We start from the raw sequence: 20,088 nt of genomic DNA, 5'->3' as shown, positions 1-20,088 counted from the left end.
TTTCTTAGTTACTTTGCAATTCTAAAACATAGTGACAAATAAATATTTCAAGAATTTGGTTTGCGTTTCCCGATTTCAATGCAATTTCATACTCATAGATTACTGTAATCTCTCTTAGAATTACCATATAAATTTCAAATCTCAATCCAAAACAATGATAACTGACACCATAGACAGATTTACCAACACAGAAACACATAACTTAACTGTTTTATCAAAAGAAAAAATCTATACTTACAGAGAGATTTCTTCAGAGAGTTAACCATATTTAAGATAACTTTATTTTTTTCAATGATAAGAAAATCCTTATACAAAATTCATCAACTCTCTATTTCTATAATCAACAAAGTCAGAAATATCACATTTCACACTCATCATCTATATCATATCTCGGACTGTTGTACATCTTGTTAATCCCGTATGAACACCAGTGAAATTTTCTTGTAACAATTGTTATATATTCGTAGAACCTTCTAGTATGCACACTCTATCTCGAAATAACAAATAATCATCAATACCACATCTAAGGTTCTAAGCCGGAAATCAATTTATGTTGAACTCCTTTTTAACTTATAATTCGCTGACACATTTCTAAATTTCACAACTTCATTATATAAACATTTATTTAACCTCTAATTCATCTATCAACAGTTCATTACGTGATAAGATCAATCACGTATTCATCGCCCAATCAAAATATCCGAAACTTTAATCATTTTCCTCGGATAAGAATCACTTACAGACTTAAAAGTTTTTCGATGATTGAAACTAACCTTGCTTTGCCAAGTTCAAATCTTTATCTGACATTAAACATTTTAAACTCTTATAATCATCAAATATTTCACATAACTCTTTTTATGCAGCTTTAACTGTATAAAATTAGAAGATATCTCTATACACTCTTGTATTGAAATACATTTCGAACCATTCATTAACATGAGGACGAAAATCATAATCTCTTTATTAAACTCAAACTGAACCAGAACTGATATTTCGGTCGACATTGTCTTCGAGCAAAAGAAAACTTCAACAATCAAACTAACTTTAATTTATCACAACATTTCCCAGATAGGATCATTCCGATAGATATAATTCGGTATCAAGTCTTCAAGAATACAAGTTCTTCTTCCAGATTATCCCTCAATTCACACATGTTCATTCAAAATTTATTTCCATACATATGAATAGATTTAGACACATATAACTCAATTATCTTTTCAAACAAATAATTCAAATTCGACTAAACCATTGAATCAGTCTTTTCGAATGAATCTTTTCTTCTCATTGATAAGGATAACCCAGACATATTATTTCATAGATTTAATATTATTCTTCTATCATTTTCACTTTTATCAATGCTAAACCTTTATGAGAACTAGAAAAGAGTTTATAATGAAGCTATCTCATATATTATTCATCGAAACTCTAAATTATACAGAAATTACCTTAACCAAATAGAAATCATTGTGCCTTAATAAGAACAATGTCTCAACCCTATAAATAGATATTATCCCAACTGTTAATGAAGCATTTGGACACAGAGAAAAATCAAATATGATTTAAATAGCAACCATTGCAGAAACAAAACTTCTATAACTCTGGGATGGTACCACTGTACAATCACATTTCAAGTCAGAAATTAAAATCATAATAAACATAATCCTCTTTGCCAAATAGTGATCTCTTGCAGATAATCACGTGGAATCATAAGAAAACCAGAATAGCGAAATTTCAGCATATGGAGTCACATAAGATATCTAAGAAAAAAAAAATTACAACCTATATAAAATGATATAAAATTCCAATGATATCCTAGAAAATGTCCAGAAAGAACGATGTCATTCTTAAATACTGAAATCCACAGTAACAAAAGCAATATAATCTTCGCATATATTCAACAGAACAATAACCAGTAGAAATAGAATATTGATCTCATTCAGATTTTACCATCGACTTTCGTATCCACACAATGAAACAAATTATCAGTGAAAGAGATAACAATGTCGAACATAACCCAAACAAATCAACCATGCTTTCATCTATCAGTACATTTAGTTAGCGTTTTCACACGATAAGAATTTTTTTTTTTTAATTGAAAAAATCACATATACTTCTGAAGATAAATGTACACACAGAATACCCAAAAAGAATCATAGTAATTGCCCGACTATAACCATTGTACTCAACTATCAACACAATTCAATCATTATTCCACTATCTAATTTTTTTATCAGAAATTTTTCACATTATCCCATCTCTAAAAGAAATCAATTCAGGAAAAACTTCCAATTAATACTAATAACATACCTGAATACTTTTATTTCATCAAATTCAACTTCTTAGTTAACAGTGACTTTGCATAATACGAATGGCCATTAAAACGATTCAATATCTCTTATAGCACTATCTCAATTTGCTGACCCATTCTTTTATTCGACCACATTAGTAATCTTTCAAACACAAACCTCTGTAACTCCACACTTGTGAGCTTATTCGATCCAAATCTTACAGATTTCATTGTAACATTTTACTGATAAGGGGTGAGGGTAGTAAAACCTCAAATTTAACTCGGACATAAATGCACATAACACATACTATTACAAATAGCCAATTTATTAATAATTTCACATTCTTGAAACATTTAATAAACATTTGCTTATAATCACATTTTTCCTCAACACATAATCCATATGCCAACTCAAATCACAAATTCACAATCAAAGCATTCATATAGCAATCGTAGGCCACATATCACAACTCATATACTCATATCATTACAACATTTATCAACAACAAAAATATCTTATATCCTTATTCATACCTTTATGAGTCTCAACTCATCATCAACACATTTTCACTCAAACATTTGAGTATTTACTTCTGTACTATCAAAATTAGCTCGGTTGGAAAACATATCTGTCTCATCAAAACAATTTTCGTCAGAGTCGGGAGATATCACACTATCGTAGGTTAAATATGGCATGTATAGCTAGACTCACACACACTACGTTAGTCCTAGAACCGACTAAACCTGGCTCTGATACCAATCAAATGTAACACCCCGACTCGTGTCCGTCCCCGGATTAGTGTTACGAGGCATTACCGATCAAACCCGACTCAATCAATTTTTTTATAAATAAATTAATCCATTATATATATACTAAGCCATAAATCCTAATCAATACACATTTGAATATATATACATTCGTTTACTCTATCAATACGCCAAACGTAATTAATCACCAACATTTACAAGCATACTTAAATTTATAAATCATCTCCTATATTCACTTAACTACTAAATCCAACCAAATCATATATATTTCATATATAATACGTAACCTAGACACTTAACTTAACATTATTTATCTTAATGAATATAACAAACTTACTTACTTCAACCACATAATTACCGAAACACTTGAATGAAATCACCATGCACATATATATATTACCATATAAATACTAACCATAAAATACTAATCCATGATTAAAGTATGCGTAAACCATAATTCAGCCCAAAACCGAACACAAACAAGAAAATTAAGCCATTTTCGCATGGCTTAATATTACATAATCTAAATTCAAGTATTTCATCTACGCTATACATGCCATAAGATCGAATTCAAAATTTACAAAATACCGAGAGGAGTCGATAGTGTGATAATCTTCTCTGACGATCCCCGAGCTCGTAACCAACTTCCAAAATCTATAAAACGAAGAACAACATACACACAGTAAGCTATTTAAAGCTTAGTAAGTCATAAGCAAAAATTCATTTATATATATTAATACTTATTCCATCATTAAGTTAAAATAAACCAAATATCATATTATTTTGTACCATATAACACTTTAATAAAAATCATATTGTATTTTCATATAAACAAACCATATGGCCAAATACACATAAATATTTAGCAAAGCCGAATATTCAATAAATCATTATGCTAAAACATGCTTATACTCAAATGGTTAACTCATACTCTATATTTCATTTGAAACTATTATCAAATTAAAATAATCAACTTACCTCATCAGCAATTAAGCAAATGGCTAACACATACCTGAATAATTTAACTTTCTTAACACATTTATTTGCTTTTACTATTGCTCATATAAAATTTATAAAACATAGAGCCCTATATAAAACACCGGCATAAAGCCTGCTAGGCACAAAGCCCGATTCATTTCACCGGCACAAAGCCTGCTAGACATAAAGTCTGAATTAATTCACCGGCATCAAGCCTGCTAGGCATTAAGCCTGAAATAATTCACCGGCATCAAGCCTGCTAGACATAAAGTCTAAAATAATTCACCGGCATCAAGCCTGCTAGGCATTAAGCCTGAAATAATTCACCGGCATCAAGCCTGCTAGGCATTAAGCCTGAAAATCTCATATACAAAGATGATCTTTCGTATAATTCTTTATGTTTACCTAAGTCTTACTCAATAACTGTATCTCCGTAAGAATTGAATTATATTCAATTCTTCATAGCAAACAAACATTCGAACCACATATGTATAATTTACAACATTAAAATTCAGCTCAAAGAATTTGTAACCTATATTCGAACCACATATGTAAGTAAAATTCATACATTAAATTCAGCTCAAGAACTTTGTAACCTATATATATTCGAACCATATGTGCATATATATATAATTCATAATATTAAGTTCAACTCAAAGAATCAAAGAACTTGTATCATACATTCAAACTTTATATATATAATTCATAACTTTAAATTCAACTCAAGAAATTAAATCTTACATTCGAACTACATATCCATGTAAATTCTACTATTAGTTTCATATCATTGAACTTAAAGCATACTTTAGCTAATATACATGTAATTTATACCATTAATATCAACCTCCCAAAATTAATTTCTATGTTCGGCTATCACATAGAAAAATCACCAAGTTTTATTCAATTTATATACTTTTAGTTCCAGCTTACTAAATGTATGATAGATATATTTATATAAATTCCAATTTAATAACATTTAAATTGCTATTAGACTTACCTTGGATGTCGTCGACTGTTAAATCGGCTACTCGACCACTTTTGTATTTCCCCGATCCAAATCCGATTTCTTTAATTCTTGATCTAAGCATATTCAAATTAAGTTTATTTAAACATCATTCTATTCAATTTAACCTAAAAACACATAAATAGGAAAATTACAATTTTGCCCCTAACATTTCACACTTTTTACAATTTAGTCTTTTTTTGCTCAAAACACAAAATACACAAAATTTGACTTCACTCCTTAAGGGCCGAATATTCCTAGTGTCCATACAAGCCCACATATTTCATTTATTTCACATTTTAGTCCCTCAAAAATTTATTTTTACAATTAAACCCTAATTACTCAAATTCATCAAAAACTCAAAGACACGACATGTTAATCTTTCACATATCTTTCATATTCCATCATCAACTATCACAAAGCTCAAGCATTCATCAATGGCATTTCTCAAAATCATCAACAATTCACAAAATTAAGATATGGGTTTTGAAGTATTCAAAGCAATGATCTCAAAAACGTAAAAATTATCAAAAACCAAACAAAAACCAACCTTGAATTAAGCTTCAAAATGGCCGAATGTTTCAAGCTTTCAAACCTTGTTTTTCTTTTCTACATTCGGTGAAGAAAGATGAACATAAAATGGTGGCTTTTAATGTTTTGTTTTATTATAACATATATTATTATATTATTATTATTTTAACTTTTATTTTATATATATAAATCACATATCATCATTATGCCATCCACTACCTATTACTATTGGCTAAATTACAACATAAGGCCTCAAACTTATAAAGACAACAACAATTAGGCACTTTCTTAATTAACCATCAAATTTTCATTTTACGCGATTAAGCCATTTTTTTCAAATTAAGCGCACAAACATAAAATTAATTCACGAAACTTTCACATATGTAAATTCACACATAATTAACACAGAAAATAATATTAAAATATTTTTCAGACTCGATTTTGTGGTCCCAAAACCACTGTTCCGATTAGGGTCAAAATCGGGCTGTTACAATGTCAATGTGAATCTAGAGGTACATGCCATTACTGAGTCAAATTTGAGTTGGGATTGGATGCTGATATGTTTGTTGAATATTTTTGTTTTATAGCATTAAGAATGTCTGATAAAAGCATTGAGGATACTGATCAAGAGATGTATAGTGAAGATGATGAACCGTATAATGTGAATGAATCGGAGTCTGCAACTCCAAGTGTGAATCCAGTAGGAAATCAACCGAATGTTGGAAGTGATAATACTGAAGTCTTTAGAATAATTGCTGATGCCCTTCAAAAAGCGGTAGGAACTATGCTTACTACGTCCTCTATCCCTACTACCCGAAGAGCTCCAATTAAAGAATTGAGAAAATATGGAGTTACAGAATTTTTGGGTGCAAAGGGAATTGATTCGACTACTGCTGAAAATTGGTTAAAGACTACAAAGAGAGTTCTGAAGCAACTTGAATGTACACCACAAGAAAGCTTAGTGTGTGTTGTCTCATTACTGCAAGAGGAAGCTTTAGTATGGTGGGAATCAGTGATTCAGAATGTACTTGAGGAACAGATAAGTTGGGACTTCTTTCAAAAAGAGTTTCAAAATAAGTATTTGGGAGAAATGTACATAGAGGACAAAAGACAAGAGTTCTTAACACTGAAACAAGGTGAGATGCTTATAGTGGATTATGAACGAGAATTTCTGAGATTGAGCAGATATGCCACTGAGTTTGTACCGACTGAAGCTGATCGATGTAAAAGATTTTTAAAAGGATTCCGTGATGAATTTAGACTACAGTTGATGCCTCTTAGAATCACTGAGTTTGCAGATTTAATGGAAAGAGCTAAGATGATTGAACAAATTCTCGGAAGGGATAAAAAGTCTGAAGTTGCTCATTCGACTGAAAAACGTCCCGGAATGGTTAGTTCAAGTCCGCAACCTAAGCGGTCAAAGGAATCACGAGGTAATTGGAGATTTAGTTCTCGATCGGAAAGGAGTGATCGAGGTCGAAAAAGACAGACTACTGTGTCTACAGGCAGTATCCGAAGTCCAGTTCAGAATACTGAAATTCCAATATGTGAGCATTGTGGAAACCGACACAAAAAGGAGTGTAGAAAGTTGACTGGAGGTTGTTTCCGTTGTGGTGCTACCGATCACTTTATTAAAGATTGCCCAAAGATATCTGGAACAACACCGACAGTAGTGCAAAGATCTGAATTTGCTTCCAGAGGTCGGGGATCAGGCCGAAGTAGTTCGTTTGCTAGAGGTAGTACTAGAAGAACTAGTGAGAGTGCTACACAACAATCTGAAGCTAGAGCTCCAGCTCGAGCGTATGTTGTGAGGAGTCGAGAAGAGAAAGATGCTCACGATGTGGTGACAGGTATATTCTTATTGAATTCAGCACCCGTTTATGCTTTAATAGACCCTGGGTCATCACATTCATATATTAATACGAAAGTAGTTGAGACAAAAAAATTAGAGTCTGAATTGTCTAAAGTTATGATAGAAGTGTCTAGTCCACTGGGACAAACTACTTTAGTGAACCATATATGTCGAAGATGTTCGTTAATGATTCAAGATAGAATATTCCCTGTTGATCTATTGATTATGCCATTTGGCGACTTTGATGTTATTTTGGGAATGGACTGGTTATCAGAACATGGAGTGATTTTAGACTGTTATAAGAAGAAGTTTATTGTTCAGAATGAAAGTGAAGATACGATTGAAGTAAATGGTATTCGGACTAGTGGATCAATTCGTATTGTTTCGGCCATTAAAGCTAGCAAGCTTCTTCATCAAGGTTGTAATGCTTTCTTAGCATATGTGATTAATTCGGATTCAATTGAAAGTCAGTGTAGTAAAATTCGGACTGTATGTGAATTTTCTGATGTATTCCTTGAGGAATTACCTGGATTACCCCCTGATCGAGAGGTAGAATTTGTGATTGAAGTCTACCCAGGTACAGATCCGGTATCGATACCTCCATACCGTATGGCACCTACTGAGTTAAAGGAATTAAAAGTACAATTGCAAGACTTATTGGACAGAGGTTTTATACGACCTAGTACATCACCATGGTGAGCTCCAATGTTATTTGTTAAGAAGAAAGATGGGTCGATGCAGTTGTGCATTGATTATCGACAACTCAACAAATTGACTGTCAAGAACAAATATCCACTTCCCCGAATAGATGATTTGTTTGATCAACTGAAAGGAGCTTCCGTATTTTCAAAGATTGATCTGAATTCGGGATACTATCAGTTGAAAGTAAAAGAGTGCGACATATTGAAGACGGCATTCCGTACGAGGTATGGGCATTATGAATTTTTAGTGATGCCATTTGGACTGACAAATGCCCCTGCTGCTTTTATGGATCTTATGAATCGGATTTTTCAGCCATACTTGGATCAGTTCGTAGTAGTTTTTATCGATGATATTTTGGTGTATTCCAAGTCAGAAAAAGATCATGAACGAGAATTTCTGAGATTGAGCAGATATGCCACTGAGTTTGTACCGACTGAAGCTGACCGATGTAAAAGATTTTTAAGAGGATTACGTGATGAATTTAGACTACAGTTGATGCCTCTTAGAATCACTGAGTTTGCGGATTTAATGGAAAGAGCTAAGATGATTGAACAAATTCTCGGAAGGGATAAAAAGTCTGAAGTTGCTCATTCGACTGAAAAACGTCTCGGAATGGTTAGTTCTAGTCCGCAGCCTAAGCGGTCAAAGGAATCACGAGGTAATTGGAGATTTAGTTCTCGATCGGAAAGGAGTGATCAAGGTCGGAAAAGACAGACTACTGTGTCTACTGGCAGTATCTGAAGTCCAGTTCAGAATACTAAAATTCCAATATGTGAGCATTGTGGAAACCGACACAAAGAGGAGTGTAGAAAGTTGACTGGAGGTTGTTTCCGTTGTGGAGCTACCGATCACTTTATTAAAGATTGCCCAAAGATATCTGGAACAACACGGACAGTAGTGCAAAGATCTGAATTTGCTTCCAGAGGCCGGGGATCAGGCCGAAATAGTTCGTTTGCTAGAGGTGGTACTAGAAGAACTAGTGAGAGTGCTACACAACAATCTGAAGCTAGAGCTCCAGCTCGAGCGTATGTTGTGAGGAGTCGAGAAGAGAAAGATGCTCACGATGTGGTGACAGGTATATTCTTATTGAATTCAGCACCCGTTTATGCTTTAATAGACCCTGGGTCATCACATTCATATGTTAATACGAAAGTAGTTGAGACAAAAAAATTAGAGTTTGAATTGTCTAAAGTTATGATAGAAGTGTCTAGTCCACTGGGACAAACTACTTTAGTGAACCATATATGTCGAAGATGTTCGTTAATGATTCAAGATAGAATATTCCCTGTTGATCTATTGATTATGCCATTTGGCGACTTTGATGTTATTTTGGGAATGGACTGGTTATCAGAACATGGATTGATTTTAGACTGTTATAAGAAGAAGTTTATTGTTCAGAATGAAAGTGAAGATAGAATTGAAGTAAATGGTATTCGGACTAGTGGATCAATTCGTATTATTTCGGCCATTAAAGCTAGCAAGCTTCTTCATCGAGGTTGTAATGCTTTCTTAGCATATGTGATTAATTCGGATTCAGTTGAAAGTCAGTGTAGTAAAATTCGGACTGTATGTGAATTTTCAGATGTATTCCCTGAGGAATTACCTGGATTACCCCCTGATCGAGAGGTAGAATTTGTGATTGAAGTCTACCCAGGTACAGATCCGGTATCGATACCTCCATACCGTATGGCACCTACTGAGCTAAAGGAATTAAAAGTACAGTTGCAAGACTTATTGGACAGAGGTTTTATACGACCTAGTAGATCACCATGGGGAGCTCCAATGTTATTTGTTAAGAAGAAAGATGGGTCGATGCGGTTGTGCATTGATTATCGACAACTCAACAAATTGACTGTCAAGAACAAGTATCCACTTCCCCGAATAGATGATTTGTTTGATCAACTGAAAGGAGCTTCCGTATTTTCAAAGATTGATCTGAAGTCGGGATACTATCAGTTGAAAGTAAAAGAGTGCGACATATTGAAGACGACATTCCGTACGAGGTATGGGCATTATGAATTTTTAGTGATGCCATTTGGACTGACAAATGCCCCTGCTGCTTTTATGGATCTTATGAATCGAATTTTTCAGCCATACTTGGATCAGTTCGTAGTAGTTTTTATCGATGATATTTTGGTGTATTCCAAGTCAGAAAAAGTTCATGAGCAACATCTCCAGATTGTTTTGCAAATATTACGAGAAAAGCAATTGTACGGAAAATTGAGCAAGTGTGAATTCTGGTTATCAGAAGTTGTGTTTCTTGGTCATGTCGTATCAGCGGATGGAATTAGAGTGGATCCAAAGAAGATTGAAGCAGTTATTCAGTGGAAAGTTCCTAAAAATGTATCAGAGGTACGAAGTTTTCTCGGATTGGCTGGTTACTATCGAAGATTCGTCAACGGATTTTCAAAGATAGCCTTACCGATGACCAAGCTACCACAGAAGAATATTCCATTTGTTTGGAATGAGCAATGTCAGAAAATTTTTGAAGCATTGAAACGAATGTTAACAGAGGCACCGGTATTGACTTTACCAGAATCAGAAAGAGATTTTGTAGTGTACAGTGATGCTTCATTGAGTGGACTGGGATGTGTACTGATGCAGAACGGGAAAGTCATTGCTTATGCTTCACGGCAACTGAAACCGCATGAACGCAACTATCTAACTCATGATTTAGAATTAGCAGCTGTAATTTTTGCCTTGATGATTTGGAGGCACTATCTTTATGGTGAAAAGTGCTATGTTTATACGAATCATAAAAGTTTGAAGTATCTGCTTTCGCAAAAAGAATTGAATCTGAGACAAAGGCGTTGGATAGAACTTCTAAAAGACTATGATTGTGTCATAGACTATCATCCATGGAAGGCTAATGTAGTAGCCGACGCACTGAGTAGAAAAGCTGCGATTGAATTACGAGCAATGTTTGCACAACTTAGTATCACTGAAGATGGAAGCCTTTTGACTGAATTAAGAATAAAGCCAGTAATGTTTGATCGAATCAGATCAGCACAGTTAGAAGATGATAAGTTGTTAAAGAAAAGAGAGGTGATTCAGAATGGTACAATAGAAAATTTTAGCATTGATGGAAATGGCTGTCTAAGATTTCAGAATCGACTTTGCATTCCAAATAATTCTGAGTTGAAAGAGTTAATTCTTCAAGAAGCTCATAATAGTCCATTTGCATTTCATCCTGGAGGTATGAAAATGTATCGTGATTTGCGTGAATTGTATTGATGGTTGTGGAAATTATCGAGTAATTGGAAATCAACTATTACACATGTTATATCATACATTCACACATATGGCACTTAGGGTCTAATTGCTAGATTAGTCCCTTTTACTAATCTTTAATCTATAATTAAACTTTTATACCGTATGCAATTTAGTCATTATTCTAAATTCAAGCTACTTAACTTAATCAAACATTAAATAACCATTCAACTATAATTCATAAATATTTCTAATAAATATTCATGAATAAATTTCGCGGAAACAGTACTCAAGACTCAATTTCCGATACCGTAACTTTCGGTTCATTACATAGGACACGATATTTCAAACCTTCGATTCCAAAATCATCTCATGATTCCCAAAACTTTACATTGAAATTTTGAAAAGGATATTCGGTCGTTCGGCCAAACGATAAATCGAAACCTAACACGTAGGGCACAATTTCTCGAAATTTCCAAACGCGAAATATTGCCTTCAACTTTGAAATTTTATATTTTTTTTGAATAATAGAAAGTGCAATACGATGTATACTTATCTTGTTTAGAGTATAACAACGAATAAATGTATCTAAATGCGGTTCAAAATATGATTATAATAAAATAAAATAAAATGCTAGTATATAAAGGTGGGATAATCATAAAAAATAAAATAAAATGACGAGTGCAATTAATGATAATAATATTACATGAGAGAAGGGAAATTTGAAATCATCAATATCAACGACAAATTACATGCGGGAATTTTAAAAACAAATAATATATGTGAACATTTAAAATAGATAAAGAAGAAAATAATAATAATAATGATAAATTAAATAGTAACACATGAACAGGTTTTAAAACGAACACTCACTAGGTAAGTAGGAAATTAAAATACATGGTATGCAAAATGATTTAAAGACAAATAATATCGAATAATTTAAACTAAGTAATAAAACTGTTTCAAAATAAATAATATGTCAAGACAGATTAAAAAAAGGGCAATATATACATAAAGTAATTTTAAGTAAATAGTCATGAACAATTTTATATAATAAAACAGTTTGCAATAAATTATATGAGCACAACTTAGAATATATGAAGCAAATTTAAAAGAAATAGGCAATTTATAATGAACTAATGTATAAAAAAAATGAAGCGATAAATACATGAACAAACAAACAAATATTAGATATTAGCTAAATTAGTTTAATAGTATAATCATAATAACATTAATAATAAAAATAGATAATCCAACACCAATAATAATGAAGATATGAATAAAATAAGTAATTCATGAAAGGGAATAATAAAAAATGAACGTGTCGAAACTATTTTTTGAAAACAGGGATCGGCTTTGGTTTTGAAAATGATAAACAAAAATTGGGAGTCGCCACCGATCTTTATTAGGTGTGATCGGACCACCTTTGCTTTAATAAAATGTTTTAGTTTATTAAAACGTGTTTTTGGTCTACGAAACTCAAGAGAACAAATTCGGGAGTCGGTTATGTGCGAGGAAGGATTAGCACCCTCGACACACCCAAAAATTGGTACCGAATTAATTAATTAGTGTTTTAATGTCGAAAATTGAAACTCGAGAATGAATTTAAAATACAATCCTTTTTTATTGACGTTGATAAAAAATGCTTGAATTAGATCAAAATATTGCTAATAATTCCCTTGTCTCGAGATATCGAAATATCACATCCCGTAAGTTAGAACACAATACCATGAACACTCGAGCGCAAGTTTGTCTTCAATTTTAATTAGAAATCCATGTATTTTAAAACTTAAAAGGGTATTTGGCAATCTAGAATTAACGAGAAAATCGAAACCCCGTAAATTAGGATACAATTATTCGATGCTCCAAATGCAAAACATTGTCTTATTTCGAAAATTTATTTATTTCTAAAAAATTTATCAAACGTAAGTTTAAAACGACATGGGCTATTTTGAAGCATAATACAAAAAGGACCGATTATATTTAAACATAGTACATGTAGTGATGACAATACAATAATATAAAGACAATTATGCGGGCCAAATATATACGATAAATAAACGAAAGTTATAATCGCACTAATGTATTATAATAATAGCAATGTTAGCCACCGAATTCTAATAATAAAACGTATAAAACGAATGAATAAATGCGAAGGCAATATTAACAAAGTAATAGACAAATATAAATATAAGGAAAAAAGGCTTGTAAAAATATTGGCGCTATAACATAAATAAAATTGATGGCCCGACTCATATTAAGAACGTATATAAATGAATGTGATAATAGTAATAATAATAGTGAAACATTATATAAACGAGTATCACGTATGATATATTTTTTTTAAAAATATATATATAAGAAGGGAACAAGTAAATTAATGAAATAATAATAATGGAAAATGACAATGTAACACCCTTAACCCGTATCCGTCGCCGGAATAGGGATTTAGAGTATTACCAAAATTTACAGATCATTTAACAGAAATTTCGCTTCACATAACATTCATACCTGAAATCAATCAAATTTAATCATAGTGTCTCTTATGTGAGCCATCGAAGCCCAAAATATATATATCGGGATTTAACAGAGAACTCAGAAAATTTTTTTTCGAAAATATTTAAATTTTTTTTTCAATACTGTAAGGGGTCACAGGCTGTGTGGCTAGGTCGTGTGGTTCACACAATATTCAAGAAGTTATATTCATCAATTCACAAAATAAATAAATCCACAGCATTATTTATACATATCATCTCTAGCTTAATAAAATTTTAACTTTTCCGAGTTCCTTTATTTTCATATGTATTTCTTTGCTTTCCACACTCATTCTTTATGTATAACACACCGGTTATAAGCATACCGTGCCATCATACCCACAAGCTAGTGCGCTTGGACATAACTCTTTTCAATTAATCACATGATAAGTCATTTCATAAGATATTGCATAACTTAAAACTTGCCACTCTCTCATGAGCATAAGTACATTTTCATTTGAGTGCTTACCCTTTCAACACATCATACAAAAATAAACATTTTACCATTTAACCAATAGCTTGGCACTTGTCTAAGCATCAACAGCAACACTTGTTATCATACTTGAACATATTCATATAAATTCAGCATTTTTACATATCATGATACATATCATTCTTTTACTGTTTCTTTATCAACATTTATCATTCATTTCATTATATTAATATTTCACGTACCATTATTTCCATATATTTCAGGTATATACCGGTAATAATTCATTTCAAACTCATATTATTTCATATCAGAACTTTACCCCTTGAATCATTTAAATATCAATAGGTACACTTATTTCAAATCAATATCAATAATAACCATAAGTCTACCAATACTAATTTCATATCTCACTTACCAATCTTTGTCAAATTAGAGAATGTCTTACGGAATTGAGTCATTCGTGATCTGAAGCCCGAAGTTTAGCTGAAGCACATAAGTGCTAAACGGAAGCCCGGAGGCTAACTAAAGCACACAAGTGCTAAACGGAAGCCCAAAGGCTAACTGAAGCACACAAGTGCTAAACGGAAGCCCGAAGGTTGACTGAAGCATAGAAGTGCTAAACAGAAGCTCGAAGGCTGATTGAAGCGGCTGATTGAAGCACAGAAGTGCTAAACGGAAGCTCGAAGTCTGACTGAAGCACAGAAGTGCTAAACGGAAGCCCGAAGGCTAACTGAAGCTCACCAGAGCTAAACTGAAATCCCAAAAGGGTTAACTAAAACTCATATGAGTTAACGGAAGCTCGTAAGAGCTAAACGGAAAGCAAACACGAGAATTTACAACAAATGCTGAATCTCGGTTTACTTGGGTAATTTACTGTCAATTCATCTTTTTCACTGAAAGATTGTACTCATTTCCTGCATTCCGTTCCTCCGAAATTCTCAGTTTAATTTCATAACTTTTGTACATAATTTACTTATTTTCAACAATTAACATACATAAATATTAATCACCATTCATAAAATAATATTGAAATTTAATAATATTAACAAATGGTCACTAAATTTAGTTATATAAACTCACAAGTTCGATTTTTGAATTATAGCGATAATCATAATTTCATAATAAATATTCCAAATAAAACATTATATCGTTTCTAATTCAACACTTATCGATTATAATCGGGCATGTGATCAATTTATACACGAGTCATTCATATATTTTTTTGTATATTTTCCTCCTCCTCCTCTCCATCCACATCCTTAGTATAAACAACACACTTGTAGGTAAAATTATCCATAATTTTGACTATCTACTTATGTGAATATTCAAGCTGTCCATCTGCGTCATAGTTACTAAATTATTTTTATCTTGAGCTACAGAAGTCCAAATTAAGATCCATAAATTTTCCCAGAAACTATATTCACCTATCTTATTACCAAAAAATTTTCATAATTTTTGGTTGGACCAATTAATACAGTTTATTCATTGAAGTCTCCCCTGTTCTGCTGTCTGACAGTTCCGACCCTTCTTCACTAAAAATTAATTATCTACTCGTACAAGATTCAAATAATGTTCCCGTTTGTTTATCTTGAAAATAGACTCATTCAAGATTTTAAACATATTAATTTAAGCCCCTAATTATTTTTATCCAATTTTTTATGATTTTACAAAGTCAGAACAGGGGAACCCGAAATCATTCTTACCTTGTCTCACAAAAGTTATTATATCTCATAATTTACAATTCCATTTCTTACATAATTTCTTTTATAAGAAACTAGACTCAATAAGATTTAATTTTATATTTTATTCATCCTCTAATTCCATTTATAAAATTTTTGGTGATTTTTCAAAGTTAGACTACTGCTGCTGTCCAAAACAGTTTTAGTGCAAAATGTTGATTTCCATTTTGCCCCAAATTTCACAATTCATTCAATTCAGTCCTTGCTCAATTAACCCCTCAATTAAGATAATTTTATAAATTAATACTTTTCATAAACATTATAAGTTATTTCATAACTATTGAAATTCAGAATTTCCATATAAAACTCTAACTTCAAACTCTTTTACAATTAGGTCCCAAACATTCACTTTCTATTCAATTCTTACAATAAAATCAACATATAAACAATTTAAAGCTCTAATTCCATGCCAAATCATCATATACTTCCATAAAATATTTATAGAAACTTTCAATTTCTTTCATAAAATCAAAAACTAATGATTTCAACAAGTGGACCTAGTTGTAAAAGTCACAAAAACACAAAAATTTCAAGAAATAATCAAGAATTGAACTTAATTGGAGTAAAAATATGAAAAACCAGCTTAATATAACTCCTCCATGGCGTTTTTCTGATGAGAATGCAGAAAAATAAAGAGAAATCTAGATAATTCCACTTTAGTCCTAGCTTTATTAAGTAAATTTGCAATTTTGCAATTTTGCCTTTAATTCTCCTTATTTTATTCCTGATTTCATGCCCTTGCCGTCCAGCCCAAATATACCTTGGGTCTATTTTCCTTTTAAACCCTCTTTCTTTTATCAATTAAGCTATTTAATCATTTCTCACAATTTTGCATTTGATACAATTTAGTCCTTTTTGTTCAATTAACTATCAGAACTTTAAAGTTTCTTGACGAAACTTTAATACTAACATATTAACACTCCATAAATATTTATAAAAATATTTATGGCTCTATTTAAAATTCTCGAGGTCTCGATACCTCGTTTTCGATTCTAATTATTTTAATATTTATTTTTAAGTACACTATTCACTATTTCAAAATTTTTCCTAATTTCACATTTAATTTATACTCACTAAATTAATAATATTTCCTACTCATTTGTCGGATTTAGTGATCTCGAATCACTGTTCCGACACCACTAAAAATTAGGCTGTTACAGACAAAGCCGTGAGCACATGCAATTGGAATTTCTAAGTATGGAAAAGGGTGTAAATAAATAAGCGAATGGATGATGATGGAATAATAATAGATAACACGAATAAACAACATAACGACATATCTATGATAATAAACGAGTATGCAATGGCAATTAGCGATTAAATCTAACATTAATTAAACCATGACATTCATAAAAAATAATGAAAGAAAGTGGAATATGCATAAAAATGAACATGAAAACATCAAAAAGAAATAAATAAATTACAAAGAAAGGTTAAAATAATATAACAATGACGATAGTAAAATTTGATGAAAACAGGAGATTTACTTAAAAAATATATGTAATAATAAACAAATAAAGGAACCAAAACTAAATAAAACGAAGTAATAAAAAGTATGTATATATAAAAATATATAGAAAGGAATATACGTAAAACGTGATCCAATTGCTAAGAAACGAAGATAAAGGAAATAAAGAGAACGTAAATAAATAAAAGGAATCATTAATAAAAAAATTAGCTAAAAATCGAAATTATATAAATAAATAAATTGAACAACTTGAAGTAATACAAAATTTGAAGATAAATAGGTGTACATATAATATTACATTTAGAAGTAAAAATAACGAACAAATAGTTAAAATAATGTTGGATAATAATCTAGGTAGAGTATTAAAAAAGCCAATTATAATAAAAATACTATGATAGTAATGATAAAAATATTAATAATCAAATTGCAATAACAAAAACAAACAAAGTGACTTAAAATAAAATAAAAAGGAAAATAGGAGGTGCATAATAATAAAAGATGAAATATAACATGAAGAAATAATAATAATAATAATGAGATAAATTTGAAAGCCAAGTATATAATAAAAATAAGTATAATAATACATAGATGAGTTCTAAATAAATATTACATAAAAAGAAATATGAAATACCGAAGTAATATAAAACAAAACATATTGCCTTAAAATCGATAATACATAAAATAAAAGCTCAATAGAATTAATACATATATAAAAATGATAGATGAAGGTGTAAAAATAAAATAAAATAAAATAAAATAAAATAAAATATAGTAAAATAAAATTTCTAAAAGTGATAAATCACGTATAAACAAATTTTAAAAAGAAAATATATATATATATACGCGATTAGATTCAAAAAAAAAGAAATATGTACATCAAAAATATGAAATCAACAATATATATGAAAAATAATGTATAACATAATGACATATGAAATTATTTAAAATAAATATTAAATAAATTTTGAAAACCAAAAGAAATTTTAATATATAAATGAATAAAAGAAATCACAAACTAAACAATATAGGATTAATAATAATAAAAACTACAATAAGATAATTTTAAAAGAATGGAGAATAATATATTAAAAAAACATAAAAAAATCATTAAACTAAAGAAAGTCAAGTGAAATAAATCAAGAGAACAATTTATAAATAAATCTAATTATTAAAACAGAATTAAGGACCATAATTAAATGCACCCAAAAGAAAAGGGACTAAAAATGTAAATATACAGAATCCCAAAACACAGAGTTCAAATATAGATTAAATTACAATAACGCGCAAATTTCAGGGTCAAATTAAAAAACAAAGAAAAGCATAGATGGTTTAATTGAATGACCACGCAAAAAGGAGGGATCAAACGTGTAAATATCCCTTTTCGAACAAAAGGCGTGGATCTTTATAGCTAAAACAGTGCCCTTTTTTTTGAACATCTTTATACTAAAGTTTGCCCTAAAAATCTATTAGGCAGACTCTCTCAAAAATCTTTGAAAATGTTTCACCAGCCCCTCTTCCTCTCAGTCAATCCGCAGGCTTCATCGGCGCCGAATGCACCTCCACCATCGACGTGATTTTAATCAGACCCCCAAGGATCTGATAACCCTTTGACTGGAGAAGCAAAAGATGAATAAGTTGACACTGAATCCGGTAAGAAAACCCTTTCCCCTCTTTTTATATTTGCATTAACGACAATAGAAGAAAATAAAAAGAAAGTTTTGGATGAAAGCAACTATAAATATGCTTTAGAAAATAAGGAGTATCGATTTATGAAAACGAAAAGGATTGCAATTCCCTTGTTTATACTTTTTGCAATCACAAAGTAAATTCCCCCCTTTGAAATCAAACGAAAGCCAGATAAAAATAAACGCAATCTTCTACTAAATTTGTTTGATTTTTCTTTGTATTCCAATCTACCTCCGATTTGATCTTTTCTTTTTCTTTTTTATTTCCAAAAAATCCCCCCCCCGTTACATTCGTTTTTTGTTGGCTTTATAGCCGAATGAAATACAACATTTTGCTACTGTTTTGTGTTGTCTGCTGCTTCTTTTCTGCTTTACGTGTTTCTTTTCCATCTTGCAGGTAGAGGTGATACGAGCGATGGGACGGGGAAAAGGTTGCTGCTTTGGTGGTCAGGCATCGGGGCCAGGCACGGGCTGTGTGCTGGAGGCACGTGGGGCGAACGGCACCTACTGCTGCTAGGGTTTTTTTTTGTTTCTGCTAATTTTTTGGGGGGTCATGGGCTCATAAAATTTTGGGTTGTTTGGGCTGTTAAAAACTTGGACTTTTTATTTATTTTGCTTTTGGTTTTTTTTGTTAACTTGGGCCCGGGCCAAAATTGGGCTCTACAGAACGAATGATGAATGCATAAATAATAAAATAATAATAGGTAATAAAATAGTAATAACAAAAGCAAATGAAAATTGAAAAGAAATAAAGGAATTATGAAATGATTCCAATAATAAAAACGAATAATATACATTAATGAATAAATAAATAAATAAATAGATATGTAAAACAAGAGAATAATGGATATACATACGTATAAAGACATAAATGAATGAACGAATAAATAAACAAACA

General features: G+C 31.2%; 2 long non-coding RNA genes across 2 annotated transcripts; one reads left to right on the top strand and one right to left on the bottom strand.

The window, feature by feature from the left end:
- Window positions 1-3,421: 3,421 nt before the first annotated feature.
- On the bottom strand, window positions 3,422-5,693 carry LOC121209392 (uncharacterized). Its single transcript, XR_005904521.1, has 3 exons — window positions 5,587-5,693; window positions 5,031-5,113; window positions 3,422-3,709 (listed from the first exon to the last, which is right to left on the bottom strand). It is a non-coding gene; the product is annotated as an uncharacterized lncRNA (long non-coding RNA).
- Window positions 5,694-18,935: 13,242 nt separating this feature from the next.
- Window positions 18,936-19,800, top strand: LOC121209390 (uncharacterized). The gene is made up of 2 exons (XR_005904515.1): window positions 18,936-19,155; window positions 19,588-19,800. It is a non-coding gene; the product is annotated as an uncharacterized lncRNA (long non-coding RNA).
- Window positions 19,801-20,088: the final 288 nt, after the last annotated feature.

The sequence above is a fragment of the Gossypium hirsutum genome, chromosome A02, assembly GCF_007990345.1.
Source record: "Gossypium hirsutum isolate 1008001.06 chromosome A02, Gossypium_hirsutum_v2.1, whole genome shotgun sequence".
In the NCBI taxonomy this organism is placed as follows: Eukaryota; Viridiplantae; Streptophyta; class Magnoliopsida; order Malvales; family Malvaceae; genus Gossypium; species Gossypium hirsutum.
This window is presented reverse-complemented; position numbering and strand designations above follow the sequence as displayed.